Here is a 16,793-nt window from a genome sequence, read left to right on the forward strand (position 1 = left end):
AACAGTTCCGTTCCAGATGGCAACTGGCATCAGCTCCCATCATGAGCTGCAAAAGAAAGCTGCACCACAACCAACCCCAAGTTTGGCAGTCGGAGTGAAATTCCCTTGCCCTGTGGCAGATCATAATCAGCTATTTACTTCTTTTTTGTTTTTAATTCATATTTTTTCTTTTTTTTTTAGTTTCAATATGTTTTTGTAGCACCCTACAGGGTAGGTGCTAGGTAAAAGTAAAAGTATGGTGGGCCTTGGCTGCCTAACAGCAGGGCCATAATTTCAGCTGGGCTGTTATGTCTCCCAGGTGTGTCTGCTGAGAGGGGAGTCTCTCCACTGGCTCCATGAGAGGATTCTCATTGTGCAGTGGAGGAAATCCAATCAGAGACACATTCAGGCCTGTATCTACCCTAGAAGGCAGATTCTGCCGCAGAGGATTCTGGGAGTGGGTATATCTTTGAGGGGAATGGAAGACGCGGTGTCTTTGGCGGGAAACAGTGTCCCAGGAGGGAGAGTACGGCTGTCTCTCCTCCTGTCAGAAAGATCGGGTGTCTCGGGTGGCTACCTGGGAATCCAGAGAATGCTGGGTTGAGCTGCAGAGGGTATACGGTATGCCGAGGACCAGTGGAGGAAGATGGGTTCAGTTTCAGGAAAGCCTGAGAAGGTCGTGAGCACTGTGAACTGCCCCTAGGGGTCTGCCAAGTGTAGAGGGGACCACTCCAGAGAAGGTTCCAGGGATCCATGAGTCAGCTAGCTGTAAAGGGCGTGTCTAGTCAGAGGACCCTGAAGTGTTAGAGGGGGTACCTAGTCGGAGGACCCTGAAGTGTAAAGGGGGCACCAGTGGTTGGGCCCTGAAGTGTACAGCGTATAGAGTTAAGAGTTGCAGCGGCACAAGCAGTGACAAGGAGCTTCCTTGGTCAGTGAAGGACTGAAGGCAGCTGTTCAGTGACTTTTGAGCTAAATTGAGTGTCAGGAGTCAAGTGTTCTACAGTCCTGGATCTTTTGAGTTAACAAGCAAGTTAAAGTCGAAGTTCCAGCACAATTTAAGCATAACAGTATCTTTAAACGCCAGGAAGCACTGGTTGGCATTCAGCTGGTGTCAAGACAGCGCCAACGGGCATTTTTGTACAAAGTCCCAGTTAACCTAGTTGAGCCAGAGGAGTATCCCACTCATTCCCTTCTCCCATCCCCAAAATACAATAAACAAAATCAACCAAAGATGCCGAAGTGGTAAATGTCTCAATTCTCTCATGAATAAAAGGCAGTATGTGATGTCAAATGTTCAGTGAGCTATCAGAGTATTGGAGCCAGGGGGACCAATGACAATATAATTTGTTTAGGTGGAGGTGAGCTCTGGCAAACATGTATTCAGAATTGGCATGGTCATTAAGGAACTGAATAGTTGTGCTTAGACTAGGAGGTGAGGGTTGTTTCCAGGCACAGGTAATTGCACATCTTGCTGCTATGAAGATATAGGTGAACAGGGTGTGAAAATCTCAAGGTCAGGAGTCCAGGCCTATGCCGAATAGGGTGAGTTTTGGATCTAGGGGGGTTTTTATGCCAGAGACAGTAGAGGCTAGGTTGAAGATTGTAGTCCAAAAGTCATGAATTGCTGAGCAGTGCCACCATATATGAGGTAATGAACCGGGCATACCACAGAGTCTCCAACACATGGGTGATTGATCTGGGAAGATAGAAGCCAGTTTATCTGTGGTATAATACCAATGGTGCAGAAGCTTTTGCAGGGCTTCCCAGTGGGTGATGCATTGAGAGTACTTCAGGGGTAGAGACGTTGCTGCTTGCCATTGTGGGAGCGGGGAGGAAAACTGTAGTGAATGTTCCCAATTGGACATTGATTTGGTTTTCTCTGTAAGGGAAGGCTTGGATAAAAGGAGGAACAAAGGTGAAATTCCTTTCCGTGAGGATTAAAAAATGTCTAAGATGTTATCCATAATGATTGAATCATGAAACTGATTCCGTTGCAGGGCATGACGAATCTGTAAATATTTGTAGAATGTGGAGTGTGGTATAGAGTCAGTGTCGATGAGATCTTGAAAGGAACGGAACTGGATTTGTGAGTATAGATGAGCTATTGAGTGGATGCCCGCAGCTTCCCAAGAATGTAAAGAGATGTCATGGATGATGGGTTTCAGAGTTCTTAATGGTAGTTTCCCTAGGGTCACTAAGGAGAGTCGGTGAGAAGGTTCTATAAGAGAAGTCCATACTCTAAAGGCGGCAGTGATCGTGTCCAGAAAGTGTCTTTTGGGTAAAGGATGTAGCAGTGTTGCTCCCAGGGCCTGCTTGAGATCTAAGTCCAAGGCTGTTTGTTCAATCTTCACCCAGGAGAGTTGATGTGTGGGGTTCCGCCATATTTTAAGTTGTGCGAGAATAGACGCTTTAAAGCACAATGCAGTATTAGGGGCTCCTAGACCTGCATATTTTGTGGGGCTAAGGAGAATAGATGACTTGAACGTTTCGACCTTTGCCACATTTCAGTCTTCAAACATAAAGATATAAAACTGTAATTTTTTGTGAAGAATCAACAAGTGGGACACAATCATGAAGTGGAACGAAATTTATTGGATATTTCAAACTTTTTTAACAAATAAAAAACTGAAAAATTGGGCGTGCAAAATTATTCAGCCCCCTTAAGTTAATACTTTGTAGCGCCACCTTTTGCTGCGATTACAGCTGTAAGTCGCTTGGGGTATGTCTCTATCAGTATTGCACATCGAGAGACTGAAATTTTTGCCCATTCCTCCTTGCAAAACAGCTCGAGCTCAGTGAGGTTGGATGGAGAGCGTTTGTGAACAGCAGTTTTTCATTCTTTCCAAAGATTCTCAATTGGATTCAGGTCTGGACTTTGACTTGGCCATTCTAACACCTGGATATGCTTATTTGTGAACCATTCCATTGTAGATTTTGCTTTATGTTTTGGATCATTGTCTTGTTGGAAGACAAATCTCCGTCCCAGTCTCAGGTTTTTTGCAGACTCCATCAGGTTTTCTTCCAGAATGGTCCTGTATTTGGCTCCATCCACCTTCCCATCAATTTTAACCATCTTCCCTGTCCCTGCTGAAGAAAAGCAGGCCCAAACCATGATGCTGCCACCAACATGTTTGACATTGGGGATGGTGTGTTCAGGGTGATGAGCTGTGTTGCTTTTACGCCAAACATAACGTTTTGCATTGTTACCAAAAAGTTCGATTTTGGTTTCATCTGACCAGAGCACCTTCTTCCACATGTTTGGTGTGTCTCCCAGGTGGCTTGTGGCAAACTTTAAACAACACTTTTTATGGATATCTTTAAGAAATGGCTTTCTTCTTGCCACTCTTTCATAAAGGCAGTATATGACTGATTGTTGTCCTATGGACCGAGTCTCCCACCTTAGCTGTAGATCTCTGCAGTTCATCCAGAGTGATCATGGCTGCATCTTTGATCAGTCTTCTCCTTGTATGAGCTGAAAGTTTAGAGGGACGGCCAGGTCTTCGTAGATATGCAGTGGTCTGATACTCCTTCCATTTCAATATTATCGCTTGCACAGTGCTCCTTGGGATGTTTAAAGCTTGGGAAATCTTTTTGTATCCAAATCCGGCTTTAAACTTCTCCACAACAGTATCTCGGACCTGCCTGGTGTGTTCCTTGTTCTTTATGATGCTCTCTGCGCTTTAAACGGACCTCTGAGACTATCACAGTGCAGGGGCATTTATACGGAGACTTGATTACACACAGGTGGATTCTATTTATCATCATTAGTCATTTAGGTCAATATTGGATCATTCAGAGATCCTCACTGAACTTCTGGAGAAAGTTTGCTGCACTGAAAGTAAAGGGGCTGAATAATTTTGCACGCCCAATTTTTCAGTTTTTTATTTGTTAACAAAGTTTGAAATATCCAATAAATTTCGTTCCACTTCATGATTGTGTCCCACTTGTTGTTGATTCTTCACAAAAAATAAGTTTTATATCTTTATGTTTGAAGCCTGAAATGTGGCAAAAGGTCACAAAGTTCAAGGGGGCCGAATACTTTCGCAAGGCACTGTATTGTAGGGATGAGAGAGGCGCCCAGGAGAAAGAAGCAACGCACGGAATTTGATGTTTAATAGAAACATCTAAACCAATGGGTAGCATATGACATTTTGAATGGTTAAGTTTGTATAATAAAATGGTGCTAAAATGATCTAACAAATTACAGAGATGGGGAAGTGAGGATAGAGGGTCTGTTAGGGCTAAGATTACATCGTCTGCATAAAGACCGATTTTATGCTGTGTGGGGCCAACAGAAATTCCGGAAATGGAGGGATGGGAATGGATGTGTGCTGCTAACGCTTCTATAATTAGAGAGAGAAATGAGGGGGGACAGTGGGCAACCTTGTCTTGTCCTGTTCGTGATAGGGAATGAGGCAGAGAGGAATCCTGAGGTCCAAACTTTTGCTGTGGGGCATGTATATAGGGAGTTTATGGCAGAAAGTATTCATCCCGAGAAACCAAACCTCCAAAGGACTTCATTCATAAAGATCCAATGTACCCTATCAAATGCTTTCTCAGCATCCAGGGATATTAATAGTGCAGGAGTACAATGGCGTACCGCTCATTGGATAAGGTCTGTAAAACGATGGGTTCCGTAAGAGGTTTGGTGAACAGGGATGAAGCCTACTTGATCGGGATGTATTAAAGATAGAGTCAATTTGGCAATACAATTAGCCAAAAGCTTGGCATATAATTTTGAGTTGAGGAGTGATATGGGACGAAAGTTGGGGGGAGAGTCTGTTGGTTTACCCAGCTTGGAAATAGTGACAATCAGAGATTTGAGAAATTCTGATGGACATGATCCTTGAGCACTAATATTGTTGAAGGAGTTGGTGAGATGAGGGGCAAGATGATCTACAAATTGTTTTATAGTATTCATTTACAAATCCATCGGGACCCAGGGACTTATGTATAGGAAGGGCCTTAATAGCTTTGATCACTTCTGCTGTGGAAAATGGAGAAGATAATTTGGTTAGATGTTCCTCCGACAAAGTGGGAAGGTCTATAGTGTTGAGGAAGGTGCTGATGACATCAGGGTCAGGTGGAGAAACGGAGGGAGAATCTTGTAGGTTGTATAGAGACGTTTAAAATTCACAGAATTGTTCAGCAATATCAGAAGGGTTGATAGGTTTATGGTTGTGATCGTCTGTTAAGTAAGGAATCCTAGAAGAGGCTAATTTACGCTTGTATTGTTTTGCTAAGAAAGCGCCTGGTTTATTGCCTAAAGAGTAAAAGGAGAGACAATGTTTCTTAATATAGTAATCATAGGAGCGGTGTAACAGCTCACTTAGACGGAAGTGGAGTTCTTTCAATTCAGAATCTATAAGGGGGTCAAATTTAGTTTTATTCTGGGTTTCTAATGTGCAAATACGAGAAGTGAAATGAGAGATATCTTTCGTGCATTGACGTTTGTAATGGGCCGAAATTTTAATGAGTATTCCTCTGATGAAAGCTTTATGGGCATTCCATAAAAGAGTGGGGTCTGAGACTGAGCCTTCATTGTCTTGGAAAAAAGATTTTATAGCAGAACCAACTTGTTTCTGGTAAGATGAATTGGATAGGATAGAGGTATTGAGTCTCCATGGTGAAGGTGAACCACAATTGGAGTTAGGGGACAATTCTAAAAGAATGGGTGCATGCTCAGACCATGTGATTACACCTATTCCGGCAGAAGTCACACATTGTAGGGTAAATTTGTCTACCAGAAAGGAGTCGATTCCAGAATAAACCTTCTGTACTTTGGAATAAAAGGTATAATCTCTCTCGTTGCCACGGATACAACGCAAAGCATCAAAAAAATCTTCTTTGGAAATCAGAGTAGAAAGTGACGATGAAGGTCTGTGGGAAATGTTGGTAGAGACAAGGGAGGATAGCTGGGGAAGCTCGTTGACAGCTGATGATTCGTTCATTGTTAAAGATGCGTGGCCAACTTCCTGGCCCGCTCCTTAACAACCAGCTTTTCACTGTGTCCTGATTGGGCAAAACTGTGCTCAATAAGGGCTTAGAATGCACTGTGCACTGTGGGGCGCTTGATGGGAAAACATCCTGACGAGTGCCCTGCAAATTCAGGTGTTCGCCGAATGGGCAATGTTCGGGCCAAACTTACGCTCGGTCCAAACCGCTCGCCCAACACTACTGTTCAGCAGGGACTGGCCACATTTTGATCTATGTATATGGAGGCTGGTTGCACACAAGTTGATCTATCAGTCAACTTATGGTGCAACCAGCCTGTTGGAAAATTTTCTCTAGATCAGCGACACCAGCTACTGTATGGTCTCCCTGCTGTCAGAATACAATAGCACAGTGAGAGGGATTCCCCCATTCAAATCGAGTGTGTGAATGGGGGAATCGAGTCATTTTCTTTCATTCAACCCATGGTTGAGAAAAAAAAAAAAAAATAAAAGACTCCTGTATGGCCAGCCTTACTATTTCAAGCTTTTTTGTAACTCAACAGCTGGGGCCACTCACATTGAGAGAAGACTGCATAAATAAGGAAATACAAGGAAAGCAAATTGGATCATGCTTTGCTGGGTTTTTTTTTCGCCTTCCTCTGGATCAACTGCGGGTATAGGATTGTGTATATGGGATTGTATGGTTGGGTTTTCAATACTGTTTTTGTTTTTTTGGTTGAACCAGATGGACTTGTGTCTTTTTTTAACCTGACTAACTATGTAACTATGTAACTATGAAAGGTAGTAATTTTCACCTTTGTTTCTAAATACAAAGCCAGTGGCTACTTTTGTATCTGAACAGAAAAATCTGGGTGCATAGTGCTGTGTGAAAAACAAGGGGGGGGGTTCTACAATGATGAGGGGTGACTGCCTTAGCTGCCATCAAAAAATGGCAAAGCACTTATTTTTTAACCACTGTAATAGATCCTGGTATCATGGATAAAAATACGTATTTGGAGGTTTGACTGTTAGTTTATATTAAATGTTGAGTCTAACTTCCCAGTATCCTTTTAGAAGGAGGCATGTGGCCCAAATTTGTGTCATATTTCCCACTGAACCTTGACACCTCTAAAATATATATGGGAGGGTTGAGTTAAAACAGTGGAGAACATCTGGGCATCTTAACCACTTGACCTCTGGAAGGTTTTTCCTCTTCATTATCAGGGCAACACTGAGCAACTTTAACTGGCAATTGCTGTAAGAAAATTAAAAATAATGTCATTTATTTTCACACAAATAGAGTTATCTTTTGGTTCTGTTTAATCACTATTTAGTCTGTGTGAAAGTTATACAGTCTACAAACTTTGGTATTTATATTTGAAAATTGATCAACTTTGATGTACTGACAGCCCATCTCATTTTTTGAGGCCCTAAAATGCTAGGGCAGTAAAAATAACCCCCAAATGACCCATATTTTTTTAAAGTTGACAGTCCAAGGTATTTAGTAAGAGGCATGTCAAGTATTTGTTGTAAGTTGTGTTTTTTTTTTTTTTTGTCCAATGTTTTGGAAAAGGAAGAATTTTTTTTTTACATACTGTCACCAGTGCAGTACAGTGGCATCATTTGACTGGTAACCATATGCAAACAGAAAAAAAAATGTAAAAATGAAAACATTTAAAAAAAAAAAAATCTCGAAAGTAATAAAGTACTACTCTCTCAGTCCCAGCACATGCACTGGTGTGTACAGGCAAGAAGGGGTTAAAAATAAGAATCCCCAGCAAGTGGCTGTGAATTCTGTTTTTTCTGCTCCCCCTATCCTAGTGCCCTTTGGGGTTGCCTAAGCAGCCATATGCTGGCACCAGCCCTGATCACTGGTACAAAAAATTTGCTTTGCTACAAAAAGCTTGTTTGGCTGTACATCCCCTATGGTTCACAGGAGTGCAGTTTGTTTTGCACTCCTGTGACCCATTTTTAGCAGAGAGTGGCCTAAAGTCCACTCTCTGCTGACGTCACAGATGTCAGTCCAGGCACGCGTCATCAGGAACACGGAGACGGGATCCATCAAGTGCCTGGACCAACACCCGGCTCAACCTCTCAGCGAGCCGTTGAGAGCCTGAGCCGGCCGCTCCCCACCCAGCCACAGCTCAGCGCTCCAATACGTGAAGAGAGGGCAGAGCAGAGAGCTGCTGACTGGCTGACAGTGTTCGATTGCTCGGTTCACACCACCGGGGGACAGATGCAGCATCGGACCGATGCTGCACCCACCTAGGTAAGTTTACATGAGGAAAAAAAAATAAACCTCATACTTCTCTTTTAAGTGTTGTTGTTAAAGTGTACCTCCACCCAAAAAGTTTTTAAAGTTTTGGATGGTGTAGGAAACTTAAATAACAAAAGAACTTACAGGGTTATATGTCCCACTGGAAAGATTTTCCTTCACTTCCATTTCCTGAGACACAATAGGTGCGTGTGATCCCCTATCATGCAGTTATCATTGGAACATGTGTCCCAATTGGATTCCCCCCCTACAACTTTTCAATGACAACTACAAAATGTTGTATGTCCAATGATTTTCTGTTTTGCTAGAAATAGTTGACAAGACAGTAAAAAAAAAAAAAAAAAAAAAACAGAAGTACTAAGTGTTTCCTAATCTATCTAAACCTTAAGAAAAGTTTTGGATACACTTTAAGATCATTATTTACAGATCTCTCGATGCCTTCATTTCTGTTAGATCTTTAGATTTACCATTCTATTTGTATCAGATCAGACAGACAGTTGATGGTAGATCTATAGGAGATTGTACAATCAGATAGCATAGAGTACTGTCAACCTAAGACTGTTATTGGTGGAACAGAGAGTCCATAATAATCTATGACACAGGTCCTTTATTACTTTATAACAACTATAACTGGTTGCTACCATACTAGAATGAATGCAAAGTATAATTTCTTGTTTTGTTGTCCTTCACTATCATACAATGTTAGAGAATAAAAGAAGAGAAAGGAAATAAAAAATGAAAATGTTTAACCCATAAAAAACAGGAGAAGCAGCAACATCATATAATGGATTATAATATTTGTTACTTACTATGTTTAGCTAATCCTGTGCAGACCTCCTAAAGAAGTACAATGACGTCAAACTTTTGTTATGTTTTGACAAGCACCTTAGGTTTTCCTTATGACAATATTAAAATTGTGATATATGTAAAGGTGAAATCATAACAAAAGTGCAAAAAGTCAGATCTTGAAAATTCCAATAAATATCTAATTTAAATGTATTCGTGAGGGGAAAGAAGAAGTGTAGACAGCTGTGAAAGCTTTTCTTACCTTTGTCACTTTCTGACACCAGTAGTCACAGCCAGTCATCATAGATAACAATATCTCTCCCTGTAGTTGGCAGATTGAAATATACCAAATGTTCTCCATAAGCAGCAAACCCATTATTTCTCATTTTGTGCTTAATTCCTTTTTGATGATTCTGTTGCCTTGAGCCAAAACTATACTTATGTCTATGAAGTAATTCTGGTCCCCTACTTACAATAGGCTACTTCAGAGCATTCTCTCTCTCTCTTTTTTTTATTTGAAAGTATTACAAACACATAATTCAAAACTTAAGTAATGCATTATCCAATTGATCATGTATAATATAAAGAGAGATTACTGATTTCTGTTTCTTGACAGCAGTACTGGAGGGTTCTTACAACTATTCAGCTTTATATCCTTGGGAAACAAGTTTCACCACATCTTTACTGGGCAGTGGACTGCACCACTGAAAAAAAAAAAAACAGGAATAATCCGCCTTCATGTATTAAGTACCATTTTGACATTCAAAGGTCAAGCTAAACTCACATATGTGAGTGGGCAGCAGCCATAGACTCTCAATGGCATAAGCTTCACAGTAGAAGCATGTGGTAGCAATGAATTTCATACCATCACACAATGTCAACAATAGGTGTGAATACAGTAATTGCTAGCACATGCTACTTTGTGGGTTGCATCACCAGGAACTATTTGCTCCAGCCGTTAGCAATTCATCACTATTTTTCACTGATTGTAGTCACACAATATATCTGCTAGACATTGCACATGCAGCTTAGATAAAAATTCCCCAGTAGTCAAATCTACTTTTTAGTAGAGCAAGGACAATCTGCGAAAATGTTCTGCCAAACAGATCTTGGTAGCAAATGTTTTCAAATATATATATATGGAAGACTCCAGTGCAGTTTAGGTCTTTTCCCAGGTAAGCATGCAATCTTAATGTTTGCAATTTATATCACATTGTGAGTGCTCCCAGTGATTATTAGATTAGTACCATATGCAACAAAAGTGCTTAGATGCCCCTCTTAATTGGTACCTCTCTCTTTAAAAAGAAAAGAAAGAGATAAGACTTTTAATTAAAAGCTTGCAAAGTCATATAAAAATTGTAACTTCCAGAATAAAAACATAAAATTAATATTAAAAAAGGTTCACATTTAGGTAAAGTATTTCTTCAAGTTCTTTGTTTTTTTTTTTTTTAAATAAATCTGTACTGTGGGACTGCCTTGTCAAACACTGATGGCCCTTGTCTGTGTACCTGTCTTATTCTTCTTCCCTGATGCCAAGGAATGTTTCTGGGTTCCAGTCCTTCAGTCCTCCCCAGCATATCCAAAAGCAGGAGTACCTCATCCTCCCACTCCGATAAAGGGGAATGGTTCTGAAACATGTCAGTGGAGGTATTCACTAACCCAGGAAACAAGTTTGGTACCCTCTTTATGTAACAGGATGGGAATTTAACTAAATGATCAGGCAGAGTGTAACTGTATTTTGCAGTTTACTAAATGGGTTCAAAATTAGAATCAATAATGTCAAACAGGGTCAGGATGGCAAAGATCTTCATGCATACACTATAGATTAATACAAAACAGATTATAAAAGCAGCACTAACATGGACACTACAGCAATGTCTCTGTGGCTTGATCAGCCTATCACTATGCACAAAGGGTTTGAAGCATGCCTTGCCATCCACTCTGTGGTGCATCACAAATGTGGGAGTGCTAATATGATAAACCCCATCATCTAGCTGCATGACTGAACTCTTTGTTTGTCTGTGAATGGTTCAGTAAAGCCAGCCTGCCAATAGACAGATAAAAATTTGTCCAGTTCTTGTTGCTCCTACTTCCTATCTATGGGCAGCTTAAATCTCAGTATCTGGACAAAAATACAAATCATTTAGCAAGTAAAACAGCTACCATACTTTTATTTACTGTATATTTACCCATTTACAGGGAATTAAGCTTTACCAGCTGAAATTGAATATTTAATTTTTTTATTTAATTTATTACAGATATTTGTATAGCGCAACAGTTTATGCAACACTATACATAAATTGTAAATTAATTTCAGTACCTTCCTCTCAAGGAGCTTATAATCTAAGGTCCCTACCTCACATTTTTACGTACACTCATCAGAGCCAATTTATACAGGAGCCAATTAACTAATCAGCAAGTCTTTGGAGAGTGGGAGGAAACTGGAGTACCTGGAGGAAACCCATGCAAGCACAGGGAGAACATGCAAACCCCATGCAGATAGTGTTGTCGTTGGATTTAGAAATGATGAGGATGGTGCTATCCACCAAGGCTGGCAATACAGGGTTAGTTGTTTTTCAATCAGCCAGAGGGCTGAACAAAATAAAACTAACAGATTTATCCATCCATAAAAATGAGGTGGATGGAGGAACACCCCCACTGCCAGGAAATTGTATTTTGTCAGCGTCATATGTTGCTGTCTGAATACGCTGATCAGTGACTGCAGCTGTGTAGTGATGGGTCCAACACCCCCTGTTCAGTTCGCACCAGAACATCTCTATAAGGGAAAAAGTTCTAGCAAACATGAAAACTCTATTAAAGTCTATGGGACACGAACACAAAAAATCAAGTCCTCATTTTAAAGGCTTATATGCAAGTTATTGCCATAAAAAGTGAATGGGGACCTGGGTACTGCCCTGGGGGACATGTATCAATGCAAAACAATGTTTTTAAAACTATTGTTTTTTAAAGGAGCAGTGATTTTAATGTTGCTAAAATTGAAACAATAAACATTATAAAATTCCTTTAAATATTGTGCCTGGGGGGTCCCCTTAATGTGCCTGTAAAGTGGTGCATCTGTACGATGTATGGAGCCTGCTGCAGCAATACTGACATTTCTAAAGGAAAGAAAGTAATTTAAACTTGCTTGCAGCTATAATGTATACATTACAGCCGCGAGCTAGTTTGAATGACTATTTTTCCTTTAGAAATGTCAGTATTGCTGCAGCCAAAATAAAAAAAGAAAAACGACGTTGGGCCCCTCCCAAAATCCATACCAGACCCTTACCCGAGCATGCAGCCTGTCAGGTCAGGAAAGGGTCGGGGACGAGTGAGTGCCCTCCCTCCTGAATCATACCAGGCCATATTCCCTCAACATAAGGGGGTGCTCTGGGGCAGGGGGGCTCTTTCACAGCTGTCTACACTTCTTCTTTCCCCTCACGAATACATTTAAATTAGATATTTATTGGAATTTTCAAGATCTGACTTTTTGCACTTTTGTTATGATTTCACCTTTACATATATCACAATTTTAATATTGTCATAAGGAAAACCTAAGGTGCTTGTCAAAACATAACAAAAGTTTGACGTCATTGTACTTCTTTAGGAGGTCTGCACAGGATTAGCTAAACATAGTAAGTAACAAATATTATAATGTTGATGGGGACAAGGGCCTCTTCCCAACAACCCTGGGCTGTGGTTGTCAGGATCTGCGGGTGGGGGGCTTATCGGAATCTGGAAGCCACCTTTAACAAAGGGGCCCCAGATCCCAGCCCCCCCCATGTGAATAGGTATCAGGTACATCGTACCCCTACCCATTCAACAAAAAAGTGTACAAAAAAAATTAAACACATAAGACAGTTTTTGACAAGTCCTTTATTCAAAAACAAAAATATAAAAATAGTGTGCCTTGATGTAAATCAATCGTCAATCACGCTGCCTGCCGCACCTGCCAATCCAAAAGAAAAAAAAAAAAGCTCTGCTCTTGGAGAACGCTTACCGCGGACTGCCTATTCGCGGTTTGACATTTCTTATATAGGGAATATATATATATATAGGTGGTCCCGCCCCTCGTGATGTCACAGACTGATGCATGCTGGGTCAGTGACGTCGTGAGGGGTGGGGCTGCCGGGTGACGGCACCAGTGTGACTGCACCCATTCCCTATACATGAACTGTTGAACCACCAATAGGCAGTCTGTGGGAAGCGTTCACCAAGAGCGGAGCTTTTTTGTTTTTTTTTTCTTATTTCAGGGCGGCCTGATTAACGATGGGTTTACATTTGGGGAACACTATTTTTTTATTTTTAAATAAAGGACTTGTCAAAAACTGTCTTGTGTGTTTATTTATTTTTTGTACACTTTTTTGGTGAATGGGTAGGGGTACGATGTACCCGATAGCCATTCACATGAGGGGGCAGGATCAGGGGGCCCCCTTATTAAAGGGGGCTTCCAGATTGTGATAAGCCCCCACCACCCGCAGACCCCCACAACCACAACCCAGGGTTGTTGGGAAAAGGCCCTTGTCCCCATCAACATGGGACAAGGTGCTATGGGGGGCACCCCAAAGCACCCTCCCCATTTTGAGGGCAAGCAGTCAGGTATGGTTCAGGAGGGGAGGTGCTTGCTCCACCCCCCTTTCCTGGCCTGCCAGGCTGCATTCTCAGGTAAGGGTGTGGTATGGATTTTGGGGGGACCCCACCCCATTTTTTTAAAAAATGTTGGCGTGGATTTCCCCTCGAAATCTATACCAGACCCAAAAGGCTTGTTTTGGATTTTGGGGGGACCCCACACAGTTTTTTCTTTTAATTTTGGTGTGGAGTTCCCCTTCAAATCTATACCAAACCTGAAGGGCCTGGTATAGATTTTGGGGGGGACACCATGACATTTTTTTCTTAATTCTGTCATGGGGTTCCCTTAAAAGCCATAAAAGACCCAAGCTGTTTTTACCCCAATTTTTAAAAATTTACATTACATTTTCTTTTTACAATTATTTATTTCAGCTCATAGCAGGGAAGCCTTAACAACTGTTGACTGTGCCAAAAAAGTTCAGGTGTTAGGCGAGTACATGAATGATGTTTAGGCCAAACTTATGCTCGACCCAAACTGTTCACCTATCCCTAGTGGTGCCTCCTCTTGCTGGGTGCAGGAACGGGCCCTGCGGTTAAAAATTAGAAACAAATTGAAATTACATGCACCTGTCATTTAGGTGCAGAAAAATTGGGCCTTGGGTGTTGATGGTGCCTGAACACTGTAATCCCTCCCAGTTACTTTTGCTGGGTGCAGGAACGGGTTCTACTGTTAAAAATCAGAAAAAAACATTTTTAAATTACATGCACCTGTCATTTAGGTGCAGAAAAATCGGGCCTTGGTTGTTTGTGGTGCTTGAACACTGTAACCCCTCACAGTTACTCTTGCTGGGAGCAGGAATCACCCTGCTGTAAAAATTAGACAAAAAAAATTAAATTACATGCACCTGTCATACAGGTGCAGAAAAATTGGGCCTTAGGTATTGGTGGTCCCTGAACACTGTAACCCCTCACAGTTACTCTTGCTGGGTGCAGGAACAGGCTCTGTCGAGCAGGTGCAAAACAATTGGGCCTTGGGTGTTGGTGGTGCCCTAAACCAAAAACATTGTTGGAAGCTAGCATAATCAAAATTCAGGAATAGGATAGACAGCATAGGCAGTCTTTAAGGGATCCCAGATCCCTATCAAATTCAATCAGTTACATCAGCATCAGGGGCTTGATAGTTGCTGTTAATCCAGGACTGAATAATTTTTGATAAATGTCAGTCAGTCAACGGAGTATGTGGACAGACGCACTCTTTTTTCCGTCGCAAAACCTCCAGCAGCACTGAATGTCCATTCAGAAAGCATGCTGGAAGCAGGACAGGCCAGTAGCTCAATTGCTTATTGAGCAAGGTCTGGCCAGTGGTCCATCCTCAAGACCCAGTAACCCAGGGGATGCTCATTTGGAAAAGTCTCTAAGTCTGCTCTTGCCCCTAGAAAATCCTACACCTTATGACGTTGCCGATGGTTGCTTAAACCTAACAGCCCTAGGCACTGAGGACTAAAGAATTGTTTAAAGGCATCAGTCAGCAGATCACCTTCTCCACCGCTCCTCCTTTGAGCAAACAAAGACTCAGAAACACGTTGTCCAGGAAATGGTAACCTCCCAGGGTCTGGAAAGGTGTTACACAAATTTTTCTTCAATGCATCCTCAATATGTTTCATCCTCTACTCCCTCTGCAAAGGCAGGATGAACTCCGCAACTTTACTCTTGTAACGTGGATCAAAAAGGGTTGCCAAACAGTAATGATCCCTCTCCTTGATACCACGAATCCTCGGGTCCTTTCACAGGCTTTGCAGAATCAGGGGACCCATGCAGCGTATGTTTGAGGAGGCATTTGATACTGAGTCCTCTGAGTCATAAAGGATGACATTGTCAGGAGAAACCTCTTCCCAGCCACGTACAACTCTGGAGGTTTCTGGGGAATGAAAACCATCCCTTGAAGACTGCTGTATGTTATCCTCTACATCTATGCAGCCACAATCCTCCTCCTTCTCCTCCTGTGTGTTATTTCCGAAGAAATGGTATCTGCATAAAAGGGGCCTTGTGAGGAAAGGAAGTCTTCCTCTTCCTCCCGCTGTTCTGCCTCAAGTGCCCTGTCCATGAATCCATGAAGAGTGTGCTCCAGCAGGAAGGCTAGTGGGATAGTGTCACTGATGCATGCATCGTCGTGGCTCACCATCCTTGTGGTCTCCTCAAATGGTGACAGGACCGTGCATGCATCCTTTTTCAGCTGCCACTGGCATGGTGAAAAGAAGCCAAGCTCTCCTGAGCCTTTTCTTGTTCCACACTTACACAGGTACTCATTGATGGCCCTCTGCTGTGTGTGCAGCCGCTGTAGCATTCCCAATGTTGAGTTCCACCTAGTGGGCATGTCCCAAATGAGGCGGTTGGTGGGCAGTTTGAATTCCCATTGAGTATCAGCTAGCTGAGCTCTGGCATTGTAGGACCACCAGAAATGGCCACAGACTTTTCTGGCCTGCCTCAGAAGATCTTGTAAGCCCGGGTATCTGTTCAAGAAACGCTGCACCACGAAATTCAGGACATGTGCCAAGCATGGAACATATATCAAGTGTCCACCATTCCTGGTTCAAGCTGCTGTGGCATCAACCACCTCTGAGCCTGCCCCTGCACTGAAGCACTGCATGGCATCTTTTAGCCTGACTGCTTACGTAGCCCCTTAAACGCTTAGGGAGCACTGCTGGTTCAGAGGACAATTCTTTTTGGAACCTGCCACTGTGGTACAGCACATTACGCAAATTCACAAAAGAGGGCAGAGTCTACCAGCTAAAAAGGCAGCAGTTGTAGTGCTAGTAATTTGGCCAAGCTAGCATTTAACCACTTGCCTACTGGGCACTTAAACCCCCCTCCTGCCAAGGCCAATTTTCAGCTTTCAGCTCTGTCGCACTTTGAATGACAATTGGCGGTCGTGCAACACTGTACCCAAATTAAATTTCTATCATTTTTTTTCAAACAAATAGAGCTTTCTTAGGGGTTATTTAATCACTACTGGGGCTTTTATTTTTTGCTGAACAAACAAAAAAAGACAGAAAATTTTGAAAAAAACAAAAAACTGTTTTTATAGTTTGTTATAAAATTTTGCAAACAGGTAATTTTTCTCCTTCATTGATGTGCGCTGATGAGGCGGCACTGATGGTCACTGATAAGGCAGCACTGATAGGTGGCACTGATGGATGGCACTTATGGGTGGTACTGATGAGCATTGATGGGAGGCACTGAAGGGCACTGGTAGG

Source organism: Pelophylax lessonae (assembly GCF_965119305.1).
Source record: "Pelophylax lessonae genome assembly, chromosome: 8".
In the NCBI taxonomy this organism is placed as follows: Eukaryota; Metazoa; Chordata; class Amphibia; order Anura; family Ranidae; genus Pelophylax; species Pelophylax lessonae.